The 25,330-nt window shown below is 37.5% G+C and overlaps 1 protein-coding gene across 1 annotated transcript in view; it reads right to left on the bottom strand.

Moving 5' to 3' along the window:
* Window positions 1–25,330, bottom strand: part of CNTNAP2 (contactin associated protein 2) — a 974,788-nt gene that overhangs the window by 376,821 nt on the left and 572,637 nt on the right. The window lies entirely within an intron of this gene.

Here is a 25,330-nt window from a genome sequence, read left to right as displayed (position 1 = left end):
ATTCACTACTTATAAATCTTTGACAATGATCACCTTGAAAAAGCTTCAAGAAAATAATTTAGACAGAATCTGTTTAAGATAAGAGCGGGAAGGAAGGAAGAGGGGCTAACAACAGTTTACTGGTAAAGGAGGTAAAAAGTCTGAAAAATGTACAATGGTTTCGCAGATTTCAGCTAGCAATATGACGAGCCATGCCACTCTTGACTGACAAGGGTAAAAAAATACACACACATTTGTTTTGGTAGCTAAGACAGATTATACAGCTCCCATTCCTTCTCCCACTTTCCCACCCAGCTTCAGATCCCCAATGCCTCGCTGCCTTCTTCAATAGCATGAAAACAGCTATTTGTGGAGCCAGGAGAATAGCAGATTATCAAACCGATATTGCTTGAACAGCAGCAGGAAAAAGGAATGAAAGTAATTTTGAATTCTGTTCCTGAATACAGTTTATCACATCCCACACAAACAGCTGGACTGGCTAAAAGAGAGGGCAATGAACAGAGGGCAGTAGCAACCAGCTGGGGCTTGAGGACAGATGCTGCTTAATGTGGCAACTATTACCAAAAAAAGACCAGATATATGTAAGTCTTCCCCAAAATATAATTAAGACCCATTTTAACTGAAAGGCTTTGCCAGAACTTTCATATGACCAGTAATATTTTTTTTTTCATTTTCTAAAACACTCTTGCTCATCAGCTAAAATTCCTGCTGGTGGCTCCTAAATTTCCTTGACTCACTTCAACACGCACTCACTCCAGAGTTCCCTGGTGGCACCTCAGAATTAATCACAGATGTTACAGTAATTAAGCAGTGACCATGCTAAAAGTTAGCTCTGACAAGCATTTCAAGAAATTAGGCAAAGGCTTGTCTTGAGGTCATAGCACCTTTGGAGTAAAACTGTGACACTATAGCAGGGAGCCATAACCTGCTATTAGAAAGAACAGAGACAGAAAGTGCAAGTTAATCCTCTGTGTTTTGGCGGATGCAAGCACAAGTATTTGTAGGTTCCTAGGAGGTGCTTTCTCCAATTACATTTCAGCAGCTCACTCTTCCAATATGTCTGTTTTTCAAACTGTCTGCCCTGTAACTTGTTCTCAGCAAGAACCTCTAACCAACACTAAGCACATGGCCATTTAGATCTTCAGTGTACTAGCAGAGCTAATCTGGTTCAAAGCACTTCCACAATTCCCTTGTTTTAAATATTAAATTCAAAGTCACCAACACTGAAGTAAACTCTTAGTAATATTCATGTAAACCCAGCAAAGCCAAACACATTATATGGATTTATCCGAATGTAATGAAAGATCCTACAACCACTACGATCAAAAGCTAGAGCCACAATTCACTCTTCACATCAAAAAGAGTACGATCCAAATAACTAAGCTACAAATGTATGATTAGATTCAGCAATATATTCCAAAAATCACTACCAACATTTGATAGCATTTGAGAACTAACCACAGAGGCACTTCAATATGTGATTCTCAGCTTCATTGCATCTGAAGTATCAGTTCTTAACCCACAATATATTAGCATGCAGTTATTATTGGTCTTTGGGACATGTTCTCAGCTTTGCTACTGGTTGAACCTGCAAACAGGAAAGTGGCAGTCAGGTCCCTCAGGCTGGGCAGAGACCCCAGGTCCCTGTGTCCCCAGGCTGGGCTCCAGTGGCTGTGGGAGGAAGGAGTTGTGGGCTGGAGTTGCTGAATTTTGCTATATCAATGGATAAAGACTGTAATTTGCTCACTCATACGTCTGTCTTTGCCTGTCTTCCTGCTACTCCCTCTCGTCATGGAAGAGGAGGGGGTTTTATGCACTTGTACAGCACCTTGTGTAAATTGTCTGTGAGGCTGACTGGGTGTCAAGGCATTTCAGTCATGCTGTACTATAACAGATAGTTATGCAAAGAGATAATGTCAAAAAACAATTCATTATCCACAGGGAATGGAAGAATGGCATTTTTTTTGAACCATATGCTTCTCACAAACTAGCCTTCTCTAACATCAATTTTTTTCTGCTTTAAAATCATTGCCATAGCTTAAACAAACTATTCAGAATGCAGTTAATAAACATAACTGTGATGTAAAGAGCTTAGCACATGGGAAAGCAACTAGAAAAGCCTTGTAGATACCACCTCCATTGCTTTTGAACTATTAGGTACTCAGTCTAATGCCCATGAATTTTGGTGGGACCTGGACAATATAGACAATTCCAGTCCGAGTCATCTGGGGCAAAGCTTCTGCCTCAAACCTGGAATTAACCTCGTACCTGGTGGTTGTTATTTCAATACACACAACAATGCCTTCCCCTTCCAGATTTCCATTATTGAGATATGATTCCCTTCATCATCCTTCCTACAGTGAATGCAATTGTAATTAAATGAAGTTCTCTAACCAAGGCTGACAGGAACGCTGTCACTAGAAAGGCTAACTGATGAATGAACAATTTGGACAGCACTGTATTGATCTTCTTACCAACAAGAAAATACGTAGATTTTCAAAAAGCACATAAAATGCAGTTTGGACAGCTTAAAACAATGTTCAGGCTTATCATTACAAATACACCTTACAGTCAGGTAGACTCCCTTATCCTGTAACTTCTACATCTTTCTGGCTTTTTCCATACAGAATCTGAATCTTAGCATCTTATTTTTCACATTTCAAGACCACAAAGAGGTGAACCATCCTGCAAAGGTCAGACATGGACTGAACTTGAATTTTCCCCAGAGTTCACGGAAATTTGTTTCCAGGATTTCATTCTGACCTACCAAACATGGAACTGCCAAAAATTCTAGATCCAGCTCCTGATCTTAATTCAAATTTGCAACAAAAATTAGAAAATCTACGGTTTAGATTCATGCTGTTTTCTATGTTAGAAGTCACTACAATATAATAAAATAAATATAAAAAATAAATTATGATAGGTATAATAAAATACCTATGAAATAAAAACAATATTTCTTTTCCAGTGTCAAGATCTATTATGCCTCTCTTTCAATCACCTCAGTAGGGTTCTATAAAAGATCTTATAAGAAAGGAAGTCGAAGGAATGAAATATCATACTAGACTCTGAATATACAGATTGTATCCCTGTGTGAAACACTCAGATTTTCTTTGAAATGTAATGCAGATTCTATTGTGACAAGAAGACAGGTTTTCTCCATAGCTTGTGAGAACACCTCATCATTATATATTTTTTTCCTTTTGTTTTAATTGTAAGTTAATGATGGGCTGATGTTTGTATACAGATGGTACTTGGTATTTTACTTCTTTTAATGAAACAATAGACCTCATTTAAAAAAAAAAAAGTAACTATTATCTTAGATACCTAACTGGTTGTCCACGTTGCCTTCAACTAGTTACACGGGGAGTTGCAGAATCTAGTAATCAATAGAAAAAGTGACTGATCTCAAGTCTGACAGTGATTTTTATCTGTGTGGTATTTCAAGGATACATCCTGGCTCCCTGCTATGCAGAATGAGAGGAAGGAAACAAAATTCCTTATTTGTCAGGATAAAGAGCAGCACAGTATCGTTCAAGGGACAAGTAATCTTCAAATTTTCTATACAGAGTTAAAAGTTGTTGTTCTGAACCCACAGAACAAAAGTCAAACTCAGTGCTAACAATACTTAGACTGAAGATATAGCTGGTGTTTCATATGTTAACAAACAGGAAAATACACTAAAGGAGAAACTCAATACACCTACGTACCCAAATTCACTGTAGGATTTTTATGCTTGTTTCCATCACAGAATGGGGCCGTTAGTGTGAAGCGGAACACAGGCCATAACTTTGGAAAACTAGAAGTTTTCTGCTCCAAGAGCATGAAATAAACTAAAGTAAACAAGCTGCAGAAGGGATGAACAGCATGAGTTAAAATGGAATATTTTTTTCGTTTCATTGCATCCACAGAAATGCTCAAAAAAGCACACACATGTATTTTCTAAGTATTTGAAGGAATATGGGACCAGTACTGGAGGTTTCAACAGTCACGCCTCTTGAACTCCAGTCATAATTCTTTGTTAGGGAATATGAGGACTAAGGATGGGGTTTGCCAAGACATTTGGACCCCATGTCCAGCAACTGTATGAACTGTCCTCAAAATAAACAGGAATTCAGAGTCTCCCAGCTCGGTGGAGTGCAGAAAGGCAAACCAGAATGGGAACCACAATTTTTCTGTGTGTGTTTCCAGAGAAAGTCACCAACTTCTTGAATGAGACATTTTCTAATAAAATCTCGTCCTCAGCCAGACCCTCTTCTCTAAAAATATTTTATCGCCAGATGTCTGCTTATTAATTGAAGCCAGTTCTGGAAGAGCATTGAGATTTTTCAGTCTCTCTGTATACTATGATTCCTTAACCCTCACTTAGATTTAATTTCAGAGTATTGACACTGATTCAGTACCTACCAGTTCTTGATGGGATCGAATTCTTTAAAAGGAGCTTCTAGGACCTCTCTACAGGAGGTACAAAGAATACCAATACAGTACTACAGTTCTCCTTTACCATGTGCCAGAGAAATTCTTCCTGGAGCACACCTGAGATTTAGCTGTAGTAATTCTAGGGTTATGTGCCCTAGCCACAGATATAGCTCATATATAGCATGAAAGGTTATCTGAACATGCAATTATACTGGTATTGTCTATAGGATGGTCATCGAGGAAAGTAACAGGCAGATAATGCAACAATCCAGGTAAGAGAAAGACCAAAAGATACTCAGATGATGACAGCTGAGCAACTAGCTGTGAGCAGACTATCTTCAAGCCACAATGCAACTTGCACAGATATTATTTTACAGGATATTAAATAGCTATAGGATGACACCTGCAAAAAGGTAGAGTAAATATAGTTATGAAGGCACTGACAAAAGCAGAAACAGGAACAAGGCAGACTGTGTTTAACAGCACACAGGGAAATTATCAACAGTAACAAGGGAAGGATAAGACTCCAGTATAATCATCTATTTTTACCAGCTTTGTTGATTCAGTGCTTCTCTCAGATTGCTGTTGTGAACAACAGCATCCGAGATGACAACCGGAGGATCGCACTGGCGACCGTGGGGACCATTGCTCTGCTTCTTGCCCTGCTGGCTGTCGGCTGTTTGCCCTACTTTTTTGATGCCCCTGAAGTGGATTTTCCTGTACCTATCAACCCTGCTCACAATGGAACAACAGTAATAACAAAGAGTCAGTAAATAAGATTACAATGCCTGTTTCTCCATCTGTACAGTAATTTTAGTTTAGATTGGTGTGAACAACAGCATTACTTGTTTAGAAGAACTGTTTTGAGACACTTTTCGCAATGGCTGGCCACAGAATTCAAAGGATTCAAATATATTTGGGTTTTACAGTTACTCTTGGAAAATAGCAGGGTTGTAACCCAGGCTTTCAGGTTGCAAGGTGATGGGACCAGTTCAGTTGTTTGAAATGAACTGCAATGGGCCCTGAGGTATATCTCAGCTTTAACTACGGCAGCTTTTTCCTTTCCTTTTACTTTTCAATGCCAAAGGACAGGTACTCTTCCCCCCCATTCCCCTTTCCTGAGGTAATTACAAACATGGTCTCTCTCCTATTTTCAAAGTAATCTCCTGCAAAACATGTAGACCATGTCATTCCCAAAGAGAGAGAATGTCTGGCAGATTGTGCCCAAGCTCAGCTAGGAGGAAATACACTCGTAGCCTAAGAGCCATACTAGACATTACGTATTCAAGCATATACCCACAGATACTAAAATTTCACAAGATGAACAACGTCTTGGTGGTGGAAGAGAAACAATATAATTATCGCATGGGACTGGTTTTACTTATTTTGTCTTTAGACAGGGGGAAGATGAGATTGATGTCTCTTCCAGTTCCATGACTGCATGAAATATAATGACTTCTCCCCCTTTATGGCTCTCTCTGAAGCTCTCCTGTAGATTGGATAAATGTTTGCCCAGATAGTTGAGAGCTGACATAAAATATTCTTGTCTGCTGGGAAAAAGAGATTGAATATTACTGTCGGGGTATGGTAGCATCTTAAAAGGGGAAGCATAGGGGGAAAAAATTAAGTAAAATAGTCTTAAAAATACACATAGATGCTACAATTGATACTTGTCCAAATCACAACAGAAATAAATCAGGCAGTATCTACTCAATGCACAGAGGGTTTTCCATCTTTCATTTGACTCGCTGTTCTACTTCACTTGCATGGTGGGTGGCTCAATTGTGCATATTGTTGGTTTTACAATGTCAGTATGAGTGGGCTCATAAAAAAATACAAGAAATTGAATTCAGTATTTTGATATGTTTGCATTCCAAGAGCATCAGAAATTTACTGATACGGGAAATGTATGTTTCTTTCCACAAAATAATAGTGAAACTGGATCTTCTTGCTATCTTGATGTTTAAAAAAATGAATGAACAGCAAGATTTAATTTATTTTCTTGCAAATAAATGTATTCCAAAGTCCTTATTTTGACAAGAACTGATGGAAATGGTTGGTAAACAAGAGCTTCACTGAGGAAAGTCCACTTTTTAAAGTGGCTAGAAGTTGGGTTTTTTTGCTTTTTCTTCAGAAACTGCTTGATTTTGCCAGTTGTTAAACACTTCCAATTCCTGCCTACTTCAATCGAGTTTGAGAGTAGTCAGCCACTTAAGACATAAACGAAGAGTCCTCAGGAAAAGTACAATAAAAAGACAAACTACTTTAAAATAAAAGAGAAAATTTTAGATACACTTTAATCCTTTATTTAGAAACTGGCAGTGATAAAAATAAAGCAGGACACTGAGACTGTAATAAAGTTAATATAAATAAGACAATGAGATGGGACACAAATTAAAAGAAAAATTGTTTGAGAAACAGTTCACTTATGAAGCATTTAAGCACAGTTTTATGCTCTGGTGGTTCTTAGTAAAAAGGCAATCCTGCTTCCTGGCAGAGGAGGAGTTAAACAAATTAATAAAATATTTTGGGTATCATCTGACAAATTAAAAGCAATGAAGATGTCTTCTGCTGTTTTTAAATGAAGATTTTATTACTTTCATAAGTGAGTTCCCATGAAAAAAATGTGGTGCTTGCACGGCTGAAGCTCAAAACTATGAGATCAGCAAGTACTCTGTTTTCTTTGAAATAAACTCAAAAGCTGTCCTGATCTTCCTGTTTAGATAAAATTCTCCTACAAATGACTGGAAACAAGAGCAATAGTAGCAAGTTTTAATTGTCACTTTTCTGATGGAGAGAAGCAGTCAGAATGATCATTATTACCAGTCTTGGCTATTTCTATCTTATTTTATTTGATATAATGGAAAATACAGAAAGCCACATAATGATCAAATTGCAGCAGATCTGTACATTACACTACCCATATAATACATGGTATTCATATGCTATTTTATAACAAAGAGAATAAATGTACACTAGATTTTCAAAGTTACTGCTACTTCACTTCTACCAAAAATCTCCCATAAGATAAAAAATGTCTAGAGACTGCTGGAGATGATTACACTTAGAGAGATGTAAGCAGCATAAAATCCTGAATCACTATTTACTGCCTTTAGGAGATGTACAGTGTGGAGATTACACTGTTGGCATTAATTGTGCCATCTTATTTGCTGCTCCTACATCACCTTATTTTGTGTTTTTATGTACTGCAAAGTTCTGGCTACAATATCACTATGGTGAATTTACTTCAATAGCAAGTAGTAGTATGGAAGTCATTGGACCAGTTCAGCTACAGGTTCATAGAATCATAGAATGGTTTGGGTTGGAAGGGACCTGAAATATCATCTAGTTCCAACCCCCCTGCCACAGGCAGGGACACCTTCCACCAGACCAGGTTGCTCCCAGCCCCATCCAACCTGGCCTTGAACACTGCCAGGGAGGGGGCAGCCACAGCTTCTCCGGGCAACCTGGGCCAGTGTCTCACCACCCTCACAGGAAAGAATTTCTTCCTAAGATCTAATCTAAATCTCCCCTCTTTCAGCTTAAAACCATTCCCCCTCGTCCTGTCACTACATGCCCTTGTAAAAAGTCCCTCTCCAGCTTTCACATGATTTACTTCCACCACCTTCCACCTAAGAGATTTATATTTTAATCAATATTTTTTTCAGTTCAGTTAACAAAGGTACCAAAATGAAAGCATTTGTTGTTGAGTGGTTAACCACCCAAGCAAAATCCCTGGGAGCTACAGTTTGTATGACCACAATACTCACTGTGGTAAACTGCACCAGTTTGGAACTGAGTTTTGGTTTAGGTACCTCAAACATGCTATTTCTAGCTTCATGTCATCCACTGCATGTTCTCTAGTATTCCTAATTTTCTCACTTAGCTCCTACTACCCTGCATCAACTATAACCACAGAGAGTGCCAGCCTTCCCAGAGATTTACCAAGCAAACAGAACTATCTCTTGGTTGCGATTTTGCTGCTAATAAATGCTTCTACATATTTAAAACTTGAAAAGCGATCTGATTTAAAGTGTATTCAGATATTCAGTGCATCTTAAATGTCTATTCTGACACTTCTCTTAGCAGCAGCTTCAAGGTTTTGAACACCTTGAATTTATTTTTCAGGCTTCCAAAACTACTTTAAGCGTAATAATCATTGGTGATAAATATATCATCACATAGATGGTTTCTATACATAAAAATTAAGGATGCCCATTCATTACGCCAGGTGGATTTAAAGATCAACACTGATGCTCTTTAACGGGCAAACGAAAAAAAATAATTAATTGGATGTTGAAGTCATCTTAATCATTTTCATATTTTGCAAAGCTTAGATTTTCCTTGATTAAACATATTTTTGTTCTTAAATTCATATAAAATTATATTATCTCAGCAATGAAATTAAGTACATTAAGTTCTGTAGGGCTCAATGGAATCCCTATAAACAGTCACTAGATTCATAGCAAAGGCTGTCCTTATGCTTATTAGAATCTTATTCAAAAGAGACATAGTAATTAATTTTAAAATCTTAGCATTACAAACTATCTAACTTATTAACAATTTTTTTATCTATTCTCTTACATTTTCAGTTTATAGTAACTGTAAAGACACGTGACTCAAAAATGTACCATGATACTTTTCTTATTAGTTGCATTTTTTTGCTATGTATTAGATGAAGACAAGATGAAAGAAAGGCAAGATAAAGAGGGAAAATCTTGGTCACTCTGACATTTTCAAAGCAAACATAGCAATGTGATTAGTAGTCCCTCCACTTTTTAATAGATTAGCTATGCCATTTGCTTGTATTAACGAGATATTTATAAACTGTTCGAATTACATACCCATTTGAGCAAACTGTATAGTTTAACTTAATAAAATGTTACACCTTTAACTCAGTGGCAGAGTAGAACTTTGTATCTGTTTTTTCAGGTGTCATGACTTAAAAAATATTTACCTTTCTTATTTCTATTTAGAAAAACAAAGATAGAAATAGATTGCCAGTAGTTGGTCTTTCCAAATTTAGAAATAACAAAGAATCCCTACAATGCAAACACACACGTTCTCTCCTTCCCGAATCTGAGCTAATTTATCTGTAGCACGTAATTTGTACCTGCAGTTCAAGTGAAAAATTAGCAACCCTTAACATTTTTATAAGTGGAAAGCATTCATATAGCAGCGAATATTCAACCTATATTAAAATTAGAAAGAAATCCTTATAATAAATCAGAATGAACTCTAGAGTAACAACAAAATCCATTTTCTGTTATCTCTATAATTATTTAAAGCTATTACGAGCGCAAACATTTCACTAAATGGAAAGAAACTGAAGTCTATTTGTCTCTTATTCCCAAGACTTGAACGTTAGAAAGGATCATAATTTTGTTATCTTTTTTTTTAACTTGATGCTCTCTCTCTCAAAAAGAAGAGATGAAAATATTATCATTTTAGAAACCGATCTTTAACCTTGTACAGTTAGAAAATTAAAGGCATTCCAGTTGTTGGGTTATGGTGCATTTCTGCTTTCTCAGCTCATCTGATCTTCACTCTATTACAAGTCTGCTCGCTCACTCGAGACAAGGTATGTGTACAGCAGAAAATTTGGAGAAAGCAATATACAGAAATAACTTTAACGTCAATCTCCTGTCTTTTTTTAGTAAAAAAAAAAAATACAAACCAAGCAATTTGTTTGTAAAGAAACTGAATGAAACTTTAAAGTGAAACCACAAAATAACCCCTTAAGAAGCAACCCCTTAATATCAAGTCTAATGGAGCCAAGGAGATTTCTTAAACACCAGGGCTGTCTCTTCAAAAGCACAGCAGGCACAGGAGCAACGGCCTCACATAGTACTGACTCAACGTGAAGTCAGTGGGAGTTTTTTTGAATAACAAGTTACAGGACTGAACTGTGACAAATTGTATTAGGCTCATTAAAAGTTCTCTTGAAAGTGCTTTAAGATGCACGATAGTATATATTGATTGACTCACATCAGAAGAAAACATGCTACTTGTTAAAAGAACTGTGCTTATTTCCTTGAAAGAAGGCTTATTTTTTGTTTTCTTGGAAGTATACACTTGAAGTTCACAGTGAAAATAACGTTAGTGACACACCACATTCAAGATGGATTTCCTCCTACTGTAATGCCCAATGATTCCTACAAAAACGACTGAAGAAATTTAGTATGTTGAGGAAAGATACTTAAAGAATAATACAGCTGGCCAAATATAAAAGAAATCTTAGCTTTTCAAATTTTGTTTTGTTGTTCGATGCAATATTTATACTCTTCCTTAAAGGTTCAAAATAATTATAGAAATTATGATGCATGAATTTTAAAAGATTTATTTTCAACAGGAGCTCAGCTAAAATCTTTGCGGTTACCTTCCACTGCCATTGACACTGGTTTCTTCAGTGATGCCTCAGAGAGCGTGAAAATAAAGATTAAAATCACAGTCACTTATGAAAAATCAAATTATTATAAGATCACAAAATAATTTAGTTTAGAAGGGACCTCTTGAGATCATCTGATTGAACCTGCTCTTCAGAGGAGGTCAAATTAGGGCAGGTGGCTTAGGGATGTGTCCAGTGTCCAGTTCACTGTCTCAGGATGGATATTTCAGAACCTCTCTGGATAACCTGTTCCAGTGTTCGACCACCCTCATGGCTGAGAAATGTGTCCTTGTATTTAATCAGAATTTCTCATGTTGCAGCTTGTGTCTGTTGCCTTTTGTCTTATCATACACATCCAAGAAGAGTCTGGCCCTATCTTCTCTACACCCTCCCAGTAGGCAGCTGTAGAGAGCAACAAGATCTCCCCTCAGCCTTTTCTTCTGGAGGCTAAACAAACCCAGTTCTCTCAGCCAGCCTCTCCTCACACACCATGTGCTTAAGGCCCTTAACCCTCTCGCTGACCCTCTACTTGACATGCTCCAGTATGTCATTGTCTTTCTTGTACTGGGAGGCCCAACACAGCGTGCTCCAGATGTGGTCTTACCAGTGCTGATGGAGGGCAAGAATCCCTTACTGCAGCCTGCTGACTCTGCTCTTGCTAATGTAGCTCAGTACACCAGTGACCACCTTCACCACAGGGGCACAATTACTGCTTATGTTCAACTTGTCCCTTAGGACCCAAAAACCTTTTCTGCAGAACTCTTTTCTACCCAGTTGATGACCAGACTGGACTGATGCACTGGACTATTCAGTCCTTGGTGCAGGACTTTGAGTTTGTCTTTGCTGTACGTGATGAGGTCTCTGTCAGCTCATTTCTCCAGCATGTTGAGGTCCAAGTGAATAGCAGCCTTAAGTTCCAGCATCCCAACCCCTTCCCCTACTTTGTTAATCATCCACAAATTGCTGAGGGTGCACTCCGTCCCATTACCCAGGTTGTTTATAAAAACATCAAACAGCATAAGTCCCTGAAGAACACCACTAGTAACTGGTCACCACTTAAGACTTTGTGCTGTTGCTCACCACCATTTGAGCCTGGTGTCCACTCACTTTTCCCCTACCTTATAATTCATCTACCCAGTCCATATTTCATGACTTTGCTATAAAGACACTATGCAGACTGTGTTGAAGGCCTTTCTAAGATGAAGGTATACAACATTCACCCTTCTCACTGTTCGCTCATCCATGGAGCCAATCATAGAGAGCAATCCCAGATACTTCCCAAAAGTACCACAACCTTTCAACGACCATTGAGAGCAACCTTGCAATGAGAATGGCCACCTCTATCAGCACCCTTGGATACAGAGCACCTGATGCCACAGACTTCTCTACATTAGATTTGCATGTGTGGTCTCTAATCTGGTCTCTCTCTGATCTGGGCTTTAGTTAACTCCCCCAGGCTCTGTCACTAGTTGCAGGGGCCTGGGAGGCCTGAAAGCAAACTTTACCAAGAAAGGCCAAAGCAAGGAAGGCACAAAGGATCTCAGCCTTTCCCATGTCCTCTGTCCCTAGATCTCTATCCCACTGAGCAGTGGGACCACAATTTGCGTAACTTCCATTTGCTGCTGACATACTTACTGAAGCTTTTCTTGCTGCCTGTAATAACCCTGACTAGCTCCAACGCCAGCTGAGCTTTGGTGTTCCCAGTTCCAACCATGCACGCTTTGGCAATGACTCTATATTCCTCTTGGTTAGCCCCTCCCTGCTTCTGCCTGCTGTGTTGTCTCCTTTTTGCATTTGAACTCAGTCAGGTGGTCCCTTTTTCCTACAACTATGATAGCTTCATTTAAACAATATAAATCAGTGAAATAGATTTGTTAAAATACACAAAAAGCCCAGAGTTTTCCTTCCCTTTGACTGTGTGGATGGCATTAAATTCCAGACATATACACATGCACTTCTAGTGCCTGTTGGGAAAGAAAAGGAAAATAGATGTTAATGTAAATTGCCCTAATGTCCATTTTGTTCATATTATGTTCTTTGCAGGCTGACAGAGTGAGACTTCAGAGTATTTTGGTAAGTGCCAAATGTTAAAAACATTTTTCTTTTTAGGGTTTTTTACTACAGAGTTGAAACTCTAAACAGCATAATGCATTGGTAGTTAAAAGGAGTATGGAATGCATCTGAGGGAAGGGGTTGAGAAAGGATGGGATAAAAGAAGACAGGAAAATTACATGTAACCACTCTCTCTCCTGTTCCTTCTGTTGCTCTTTGTCTCTCAGCCACAAAACCAATGTAATATTTACTTTGAGCCAATGAGGAAAAGAGGTAACAACTTAGCTGAGGACATGCTCTGCAGACACTGTTACTCAGCTGGCAAAAGAGGGATGCCTTTCTCCAGTCCTTTTCCTTTCCTCTCCCCTGTGGTGAACCAAGCTAGGCCAACAAGAGCTCTGTGGCAGCTTTACCAAACCCTTGTGCAGGACTATTCTTCCATTTTCTGGGGTGAACAGACTTCCTGGCTACAGGGAGGAGAATGGATTCCCTTGGCAGATCTTTGTTGAAACTGAAGCAGAGGATGCAAGAACTGTGGATGATTTTGTTTTTTCCTTGTCTACAAAATACAGGCATTTTTGGGAAGCTCTGCAAAAAAGATGAGGGATTCAACTCTAGATGAACCGTGCTAAAAAGTGGAGTGTAGGATTTAGGGGAGAGTTATGTTGTGTAAGACCAGGGTGACTTTGCTGTAGTTTGGAACATAAGGACCTTTTGCAAGGAAAATAAGGGAAAGACAAAGACCATAAAGGTTATTACAGAGATGCTGGAATATGAGAGTTTGGGATAAGCCAGAAAATGAATGTCTATGGAAGAGAATAGGGACCAAAATATTTCAGGAAGCAATTAAACTAAAACAAATTAAACAGTTGAGAACCAGGAGGCTATTAAGAATCACTAACTTGTTCACTGACTGAGCACACCCACCTGATTCAGAATTTTGTATCTTAGTGAAAAAACATTTAAAGATTTGCTTGGTTTTGAAAAGATAAACACAACGATTTTCTCTGATTATGGCTTGGAGCTTCTAAATTTGTCTAAAGTGAAGACCAGCTTGCTGTATTTTTTATCTAAAGTGATCAAAACAGCAAATACGTGTAACCAAATGAGCACAAAGAAAATATGACACTTAGCCACCTCTTGGTAAACTAATAAAGAGGCTTAGAGAATCTAAACTACTCCACTGACTTCATATAGGGTTTCGTGTGGCTAAAATCGTAGGAGTCACTGCAAAAAAAGAGGAATGTTTTTACATTTGCAATTTAAGCCCACAAGTCCTTATTCAAGAAATCACATAAGCACACACTTAAATCTATGTATGAAGAAGTTCAATATAAAAGGCTTTTTCTCTCAAATTATGTTCCTGTCTTGTAGGTAGCATTGTCTTGGTAATATGGCTTTAAATAGCACAGGCAACCAGCTGCTACATCCTATCTGACTTCATTATCAGCAAATTTTGTCTACCTTGAGAGGATGGTAAGTAGTGAAGTCCTCATCACACATGTGATTGAAAGCTAGCCTTAAACATAATGACTTAAACAATACTTAAATTATCCAGACAGGTTGCAAATGACTGTGTGTAAAATTTCTAGGCTCTGCCAGATCACATAACCCGAGTTCTAATTTTTTTTTGCCTCTTTTTTTCCTTTTTGCTTTTAATATTTTGCAAGACATACTAGGAAAATTTGAAATTCAAGTGAAAGATTGGAGATGTACCATTTGCAGTGTTCCTCAGAAATAAACAAGAGGCTTTCTTTTATTGCAATCAGAGACCAGTGTGAAATAGATCTAATAGCCCAACAACCATATAACACTGCTACATACAGAAACATGTATTTGCATTTCACTCTTCATTTTCAGACAGATTCCCATCATCAGAAATCTACCAGTCACAGTCAGGTTCTATTTCTGTATGTCTACATGTAGTATATTTAGTTCCCGTGTTGGTGATCTGCAAAAGTGAACACCCACAAAGCTGTGATTTATGGATAAGAATGCATGGGGCACATTTTGTAAGCAGGAATATTTTGGTAAATTTTCATGTTCTTTGTAATGTTCATAAAGGGAAAGAATAAATTAAAGTCCAGTTCTAATCTGGAAGACAAACATGGGAATATTTGTACTCAATTTGTCTCCAGATGTATGCACGACAGGAGTAAAAAGGAGAGAAAAAGTGAAAGGGAGAAAGTAGGACATTGCTAGAGTCAAGCAACTGTATATACAGCAATCATTAGCAAGATCATAATTCTCCAGATTTGACTGGGAGGTGCATCTGAGGAAAATACATCTTGGCAAGAAAGCTGATTTGCCAATCATTAATGTCTAACACTGAAATTCAAAGACACTTAAGCACAAGAAAGTGATGTTAGCAGAGGCCTATTTTTAAAACAAGACGAACAGAGAAAGGTAGAAATTGATAGCACTTATAAGAACAGAAAGAAATTTCTTGATCTGGACTCCAGTTAAGAATAATCAGATTACACTGTCTGAATGACTTTGTCTTCTGTAATTCAGATAACCATTACAGACAGCTGAACTCTTAGAAGAGCAAACTTACCTTATAATACAAAAAAACAGTTAATTTCTTTTTAAAAAGTTATATTTACATTCAGAATTAATTTAAATGTCTCCACTTAAGCCATGAAGACACTGAAGGCTTCTGTGATTTACAGGCTAGTCATGAGAGTCTAATAAAGCACTTTAATGCAAAGGTCTTGCCAAGACCTGTCTGAAGGAGGGCACGCAGAGGCCATGTAAAAACTGAAAACTTGCACAGAAGGCTTACACACAGGCATATACACACATATACAAAAGAGAATCTGCACTCCAAAAGTTCAGTTATTGTCCTGGATCTTTCAAATATCTATTGTTACAGTCATGTAAAGATGGGTGTTTGTCATCAGAAAATGTGGAAAATATCACAGAATCACAGAATCAACCAGGTTGGAAGAGACCTCTGGGATCATCGAGTCCAATCGTTGCCCTGACACCACCCTGTCAACTAGACCAGGGCACTAAGTGCCATGTCCAGGCTTTTCTTAAACACCTCCAGAGATGGTGACTCCACAACGATACCAGTTCCAGTCTTCAGGAAAGAAGAGGGAGCTTTGTCAGTATGCATTTTTATGAGTCATGTCAACTAGATTGCACCAAATTGATCTGATTGGCAAGAATAAAAAGTAGCTACTTATATAATTTTGAAAGACATTGAAGTCTATCAAATAAGGCATTACAGAGAAAATACTGGATAGCAATGATCCCAAGTAAAAATAAAATGTAATTATCAGAACAATAAACACAATGATACAGATAGAGATGTACTAACTGCTCATTTCCAAGCCCTCCACAGCTATCAAAGCTAACACTCACGACTTACAGGCAGAATCTGTTATTTCACTACATCACTACATTCTTAACTCATATTCTGATGAGTTAAGAAGAAGTCATATCATTCGGTTCTGTCACTTAATTTGCAAACAAAAAATTAGCAAATGCTCTGATAGACACAAGCCAAGGACAGTGAAAGGTAGATTTTGCACAGGCAGCAGAAAGATAAGAAGTGTAGAGCCGCTGCTCAAGAGAAGAAAGACTTTGGAAAATAATACAATTATTTGCAAACCAGAAACTTACATAAAACAACTACCCTGATTTATAAATTAAATTTTAATCACGTGTCCTGACAAACTTAGGTAACTATAGCAAAACCCCAAAAACGTTAACTATACAATTTACAGACTATGATACTGCCTTGTAATGCAACAGTGAAACCAGAATTGCATTTACAGAATGCAAGCGTTACCTTTTAGAGACAAATGAGCAGATGAAGACGTTCCCTGTGTATTTTTCCAACTCTACTGCCTTCACAAATATTTGCAAGGCAGCAAAGCTATGAGCAACATTTACCTTGAAACTATTCAACTGAATTCTTAAATACAGCTTCCTATGCCAATACTGCCTCCCAAAATACTACTCATATCCCACTTTTCAACAAGGGCAGCTTTTTTAAGTTCAGTACAACAGATGTGAACCTATTATACATTTACACATATTTATTTTGTCCCCTCCGCCTTACACACTCTATTTTCAGTAACACAAGTAGATTAGAAAGAGACTATTTTCTAATAATTCAAGGAGGGAAACTCAGGAATGACTTAGCAAATCAGATAATAGGGGAAGGGGATTTATAGTGGTTTATAATGGAGTTTGATAAATTAATGGAAGGGGATTTATAGTGTTTTATAATGGAGTTTGATAAATTAATGGAAGAAATCACATGGCAGGTTAGTGTGATTTTCGAGTTACAAATCAAGGTTGTGATATGAAACCTTTGGTGTGTATTTCGTTGATATTCCTAAGGAGAACTGAAAAAAGTGGATTGCTGTCTGTTTGTCATGTTTGCATCATATTTATATTGTACTAATGCAATGCTTCAGGGCTTCTGTTGGTTACCTCCAAGGGCATATACAGGTTTGGAGTTTCTTTTTTTAAATCCTTGATGTCTCAGTAGACTTTCAATGTGTTTTCACCTTTCTGTGAAGTACTGAATTGCCACACCAAGACTGAATCTGACACAAGGAAGACCAGTGCTCCCAGAGGTTTTAGATTCCAGCTCCTGCAGAATTAGGCCACGGGTGCTGCCTCATGAGCTCTCCAATTCTTTTTCTGTGGTTACCCATATTCAGGGGGTTTTAATTTGCCCTATGATCAAAAGTCAGGCTTAGGGTATTGGGAATTTTCTGGTGGTAGATGAGTGTATGTAGAGAAAATGGTCTAAAACCTGTTGTATTAAATCTCTATTGCATGCAGTTGAGGGAAACAGAAGACAATGACTCTGCAGCCCTCTGCCATATCTGAGATACAGCACCTGAAAATGCAGAGAATACTTATTAATGAATATACCTTTTAATAATTTAGTTTTTTCATTCCATTCAAAATCCCAGTGTCTAGACCACAAAGGTTCAAACTTAAGATTCTGTGCAGAGATAACACACCTTAATTTTTTTAGCACGAGTAGCAAAGCATGAGGAAGTTTTTAAAGATGAGTTTTAACATTGTAGCGGTGTCTTGGTAACTTATAAAACTTAGGCAAATTTGCTTAACATTTTTGCTGATGCTAGGTTATATAAAACTTAACAGATATTTCCCTTTTCTTCTCTGCCATTCTATTACTAGTTCTTTGACAGAACAAAAATTGAAAGAATATGCAAAAAGGTCTTATTTTAAATAAATTTCCATAATTAAGTTTGATTACTTCTATTTCCAAATAGCTACAGATGTTTTTCTAATTAGCACTGGGAATTTTACACTGGCACAGACTCTGCTGTCTATTCCTACAGGAAATTGTGCACTTCTGCCCATAAACTTGAGTGAGAAAAGAATGTCACCAGGATAACATGCACAACCAATCTGTTAGCCACATTTCTAGATTGCTGTTTTTACTGGGTGTACTCCCTCAGGAGTCTACACTGCTAGTTCTGTAAAATTATACTGAAAATGCCATAACGCACACAGACTTCTGATTTGACACCAGTATTGAATTTCAACACTGTATACTTAAAATGTCATTTAAAATATTGTCTAATCATTAGGTCCAGGGGAGGGAAAACTGCCACAACATGAACAGTTAATTAAAATTATTACTTGATAAAAATTATAATGTTATTCTCAGGAGAAATAATATGCCCTGCTTTATCTGGGTTGTATTCAAGTATACTTGACATGTTGAGCAGTATTTTAAGTTATTTCAATTTACTTCACAGGATGGTGTTAGCAGACACCATTGTGGCACGTCTCCTGACTGGCCCCTGCAAAAGCCTACCAGGCTCCATGGAAGCCCCTGTGTCAGTATTGGATCTGTGCCCCTTTCCTTATGCTGGTAGGTCTTGATACTTCTGATATCTGGGATACCTGTTGGCAAGCATGGGTATTGTTAAGATTAAAGCAACAAATATGATCTTTCAGATGTTTCACCCTTAACTTACTATTTCCACAACCTGATTAGAAAGGCAAAATTGTGTTCTGGCATTTTCTGCATACCCACTGGCAAATTTTACAGTCAATGTATGTGTATATCTTCAGTTAAGGGCATTTACATATGCATACTGAGTAGGAAATGCATCCCTAGCTCATTTGGTGTCTAATTACTTGACCACTATTGCTCTAATTTATGGAACTCTGTCTTCTTGGAACCAATTTGCACAGCTCTTATCTGCTTTAGACATTCTGCTGAAAGTTTATCTTTCAGGCTCTGTTTTTAATAATTCATAGCGATTAATCATGTTTACAAATTTGCATAAAGAGTAGTGTATCAAGGCAAGCGACTGATCTGTAAAGAGGAAAAGCAAAGCATACCAACATTGCACCTTCAGTTACTCTTAATTGGCCTAGCCCATTAACTTTAGCAGAGGAATGTCAATTTACACCAGCTGAGAACTTGCTTCTTTCTTCCATAAGTTAAAAAATTTCTTCTTAGGTTGACTTCTGCTGGTAGTTTACACTGAACTGTGAAGAACTTTATATGGTAATAAGGACTATTCCCTTATGTACTCTGGTAATTTGAATAGTAAGTAGTGTAAGAATTAAAGTTAGTAAGGACTCTAGAACAGGGTTGCTTCTCAGATTTAAAATGCAAGGCTTTATTACAGAGAATTTGGTAGGGATTTGCCCTATGCAAAGAGATACATGTCATTTCTGTTTTCAGTTGAGCTGCTCTGTCCTGAGACTAATGTTAAAATTGGAAACAGGAAGATTAAAAGTAGGCAGCTTTGATCTGAATGCATTTGATACTGTCTTATTAAATTGGGCAGATTTTGAACTTCAGAAGTGACTCTAGTTGTCCAGAAACACTGCTGTCTGGTTGACATCATGCTACAAGTGAAATTCCCCTGCGTATAAATGAATAGCCCTGACTGGAGATTAGGCCTTGAGCACATGAGAAATTCATCTCCAAAGTGTCATACTCTCTTATTAAGCCATGTATAACGTGTTACCGTATCCAGGTGACCTGTAAAGACTCTGCATATAATAAAACAGAAAAAGCATTAAAACGTTTTCCTCACTACTGAGAATTTCCGCTATTCAGATAAACAGGATTTTCTCCCATTTCCACTATCACATATTCATTCACCATTCTTTGAAGTCTCTATTCTCCTTTATGTATATTTAATCTTTCTCACTTTTTGCAGGCTCCCCTCTCTCATTTTTTCACTCCATTTCCTTCTACAATCTTGCCTTCTGCCCATCTGTATCTTTCTTAGTTTCTCTTTCAAACATCTATTTTCCCATGGCTCACTGATATCTTTCCCTCCTGTTTATTACTTCCCATTTTCTCGAATATCAACTTTTTTTTTCAACTTTCATATTCCTGTAGAAACCTAAAAATAACCATATGGTCTCTAAGAGTGACCAGAAGCAGACTCTCAGGAAAAAAAAAATATATGAACATATCAAGCGTAGGGTGATACATCCCCTGGTGTACTTTCTCCTGAATTCCTGTAGTGTGCAATAAAGGGACATCTCGAGCTGGTTTGTACACCTTACTTGTATTTAAGAGCTGTTGATGTGCTTCTCTTCTGTGAAGTTCTCTGAAGCCGGTTACAGTTTTCATGTGCAGTGGTGTTTTGCATTTGAATATACTTGCTTTCATTTTAAATATGCTATTAATATTTGGATTGTGAGAAACACTGAATAGTCATTTCTTATTCACATTTTCCATGCCATTCCTGACTGCAAACCCAGATCACATCCCTCCTCATCCAAGAGCAAGATGAGGAGCCTTTTCTGTTCTTGATCTCTTCTCATACAGAAGTTTTGATCAGTTTTGTCATCCTTCCCACAAGTGTGTTCTATTTCTACTATATCTTTCTGAGATGAGCTGACCATACCAAAATGCACGCAATATTCAAAAGGTGAGGGGACATCGCTGATTTATATAATGGTATTAGCTCACATTTTTATTCCTTGTCAGCTCGGTTTCTTGAAGAACCTGTGATAAAGAACTTAGCCTAAAGCTTTTTTTTTTTAAATTCAGATATATCAGATGCGCTGCTGTTTATCCATACGCTTACTGACTGCTATGAACAGCTGTGAGCCTCTCTACAACAACCACGTAGATTCTTTCTTTTCATGCATAAATGATTTCTATACTTTATCAGATTTTTACTGATTTGCCTCCACTTCAGAAATCAGATTTATTCTCAGACCCTTCCTATAAAGTGTTGTCACTTTTCCCAGCTTCTATACTTCTAAATATGGGCTGACAAAAGACATAAGTAACCAGTTCATAATTGTTTATTTTTCATATTTGACTTCCTTTAGAACCCTCTGGTGAACACTGTCTGGTCTTGGCAACATTTCTTCATTTATGTACTCAAAGTGTCCCTTCACTGCAGTAACGAGGTATCTCTGGATCTCTCAGTTCCTCCTTGTTTCAACACAACCCTTCTGACTGATGCATATCCACACTTCCATCCTTTTGTGTGTTGTCTGACAGATTCTAGCATGAAATCTGAATACTTCTATCCCAGCTGCTGTCTAAGTCTCCTGAGTCCCAGGTATCCCCAGGCCAGACATGCATCAGAATACATGAAAGTCTCTCATCTTTCCGATATTAACTTATTCTCTTTGATTATAAAAGATACTCCCTCATTCCTTTACTATAAAAATACCCCAGAAGAAATTATTTATCCAGTTTTCAATGCATAGTTTGAAAGAAATTTTGTAAAATAATGTTGGCTTGAGTTTTATGTTTGAAATATTATTAGATGTTTTTTAATGGGACAAGCTTTCAGTATACAAAACAGGTGATGGACAAAATTGCAATGTCATGTTTCAGCAGTATTTTTCACTTGAAGTCTGGGTCAAGCATGAGGGTAAAAAAGAAAAACACAGGTAAATAAAACCTAATATGAATAAAATGACGTGGTTTACTAGGGATCTACATTAGTTTTTTATTAAGTAGACAAATATTTTATTGTTATGCAAGCATTTTGATATTTTTAAAAGTATCTCCAAACTTCTATGATTTCCTTTTAATCTCTCTCAAACTTGCATTCAATAAAAGTTTCTTGGGTGCCTACTATGCATCTATAAGGTGAAATCAAAATTAAGAGCTCATTTTAGGGTTCAGTTCTTTTTCTGCACTGGAGATGACAAACTCAGATCTTTAAAACCGAGCAGGGAACCAGATTTCTTTCATTTCTCTTAGTGTTGTAGATGCTCATGATACAATCACTCTAGTAGCAGAAGTAAACAAATAGCCTCCACTGAAATCCTCATAGATAATTAAAAAACAAAACCAAAAACAATTCTCTATGATCTTGAGGAGTATTTTGGGGAAAAGTGCTCATTACAGAACTACCACTGAAAATGTTAAGAAAACACTTCTTTCCCCCAAATAATGCCAATGTTCAAATTATTGCTTTAAGTCTATTTTTTCTTTTGTATTTTGAACCGTTAGAGCTCCTATCTTTAGAAGTTTCTCTGTAAGTCAAGAGGACTCAAAGCCAAGAAAAGTCAAGTGTCTCGACTCACAGTTATATACTGAACAATTGGGAAAAGGAGAGGAATATCAGTGCAAGACTCCCCTCAGGGTCAAGCTGCTTGTGACTCCACCAGCCAGTTACTCTATTGTATGAAATGTCGTTTGACCTGCAGGGAAGAGATGCACATTTGATAGAGAATGAGAGGGCAAACACAGTGATCTGTGTGCGCTTCAGGGGGGGGAAAGAGAGAAAGAAGAAAGAATACAAGGTTTGTATTAAACATGAAGAGAGGAAAAAAACAACTATAAGCTCCAGCGAATGCCAAGATGACTGTTCAGTCGCAGTTAAAGAATGTGTATCTGTGCCACGTGATGCATGTGCTGAACATCACAACTACTATTTTGAACTGGAACTGGGAGAGGGAGCCCAAGAGTAGCTGAAGATTTGGCGTTAGCAAAACTGACGTGGTCAAGGATATCATTCTAGAAACCTTAACAACTGGACTTATTTTTTAAAAGTGGAAATTGTCAACAACTGAAACTTTAGTCATAACTATGTTACTACTGTTTTCCCATATTTCACTTTGATATAGTTGCCATTGATGCCTGTTGTCATTAAATGAAGGGTCTTTAATGAAAGATCTTCCTGGAAATAGCTTCAAGTCTGCTTCCCTAATAATATAGGAACATTGAGAATTTATTGCAAATCCACAGCAATTTATTTCACAGCCAGGTGAGAATGGATACATGGTTCAATTATCATAGCATTATTGGAAAACATTCATTTTATACTTTCTATTTAACTACAGGATGATTGCCTTTCAAATTTGCATATTTTATAAAAGGTATGCATATTGTATTTTAGACACTCTGTGTTCAAGTTTGCTTCCAGTGAGCAAAGCTTTGATGTTCATACTACTTCAGTAGGAACAAAATTAGTGGTGTCTGTATTTCCAGTCCCATCTTAGCGTGTAATATTTGTGTTGATGCTGAACCATATATTAGCAGGTACTTGAAAGTAGAGGCCTCTTTCCAGTGTGGACATTTCAAATATCGACTGGTTTATATTTTGTTCAATTATTTTAACAGCTTATAAGAAGTTTTATGAAGTGAGAACAGCTGAAAGATAAACTGAGTCCACCATTCCCAGTGACTAATTCATAACTGTAAGAAGCATGAAGGTTTAATAGTTACCTTAAATGTACTTCTTCACAAGCCTTTGATTTAGGAGGTCAGTTTACTAATGCAGGCATCTGTCAGGTAAGTCTGAGACTGGAAATCATTTTCAGAGCAGCTGACATAGGTTAGTAGCACCATGCCACTCAAAACTCTAAAGCTCCAAACTCACTGTGCTTTCTGTGACCTTGAAACATAGGGAAATTCATTTAAAAGCATTTAGACAGAGTTCCAAAGGAGGACAAACTGCAGGAATCATTACTACTGGCAAGTCTGACCTTGATGGCATGAGGAAGCAGTGGCAGGGAAAGAAAACTAGAAAATATCCAATGGTATTGGGCTTAACAAGAGGCTGGACCCGCTGCTTATGCAACAGTCTGAACTACCACCTTATCTTTTACAAACATACACTTCCCTGCCATTATTATCGAATACAATAAAAGACCAGGAGCTGGGGAGGTTTTTCTGCATACTATTTAATTGAATTTATAATGTTTTCTTCACAAGTTCTACGCCTTTGAAAATTGAAAATCTGCAGGGGAATGTTCCTTGCTTTAGAAACAGAGGAGGGAATTGCTCTTGCAATGACCAAACTGAGCCGCACATTTATGAGAATTATTTCATTTTCAAGGAAACTAAATGCAAAAATCTAGAGATGCTACTCTAAAAGTGCAGTTTTCAGTGAAGTCTTTAAATTGTCTCACCAGCAAAGATTTGCACAGAAGCCAAAGCCTGAAGTCCTTTATTAGGCAAAGGTTTTGCTGACTCCAAGGATTTAAGAAACAGGTTGCTAGCAGTTTAATATCAACAATGCCTTTCTGGAAAGACAATGCGGGTTGATTTTGGAACACTCTAAAGAGAGTGCAAACAGTCGGACCGCTCAGGGATCACTATTTGCATTTCACTCTCATTACAGTATCCTTTCTGCAGCATCAGTGCAGGAAAAGGCCACAAAATAAGATAAGCAGTGAGAAATGAAGTAGTAGCACTTCCTGTGTTTGAACCTAAGGCTTACGCTGGGCTTTAGACCCACCAACTATATAAATAAACTAGTAATCCCACAAGTGATTTAACTTTGAATTTGGCTCTGCTGTGACCAGGGAGAACTGGACCACATGACCTCCAAAGGCCCCTTCCAAGCTAATTATTCTATGGTTTTAAGCTTGAATTGAACTTTATAATGCAACTTTTGGATTTAGAATGCCTGAGAAGATGCATATTCAGCTGATCTAAGCTAGTGTAGTCCAGTGATGAAATGGATCAATCAGCAACGACAAAGAGCAAAGTAAAACCTGGAGTCCAACAGTGGAAGGAATACTTAATATTAGAATCTCTTGCTAATTATTAAGACATTGTAAATACAAACATTAGTATGCTGTTACTTCTGTCTCCTTTCAGGAATGCTACCTACTGAAATGTTTCTCATTTTAAAAGCCTACATATACTATCTTATCCTTACTTATTATTTTTCAATAAAGAATGCTCAGCTTTCACCTTTGCTCCTTCTGGAAACCTACAGATGTCAGTTGCTCGATTCTACCACTGTTAGTTGTCACAAATAGGGCCTTACTGCTCATCCAATCTCCAGTTTCACTAGTTAATGCCATACAACTAGGTGTGACTTCTGTGAGCGAGGCCTCACAGTATGTTCCTTTTTATACAATTCTTAGGTCCAAACTCCAGATTACTTTAGTGACAGCAATGATGACAGAAGGATAGGAAGATTTAACCCTCTCCCTTGTCTTTGTAGAAGAAATATACCATTGAAAGCCAAGCTTAAAATTAATAATGAGATTCTGACTCCATCAAGCATA

The sequence above is a fragment of the Nyctibius grandis genome, chromosome 3 (genome assembly GCF_013368605.1).
Source record: "Nyctibius grandis isolate bNycGra1 chromosome 3, bNycGra1.pri, whole genome shotgun sequence".
In the NCBI taxonomy this organism is placed as follows: Eukaryota; Metazoa; Chordata; class Aves; order Nyctibiiformes; family Nyctibiidae; genus Nyctibius; species Nyctibius grandis.
The sequence above is the reverse complement of the archived record's forward strand: the minus strand, read 5'-3'. Positions and strand labels throughout refer to the sequence as shown.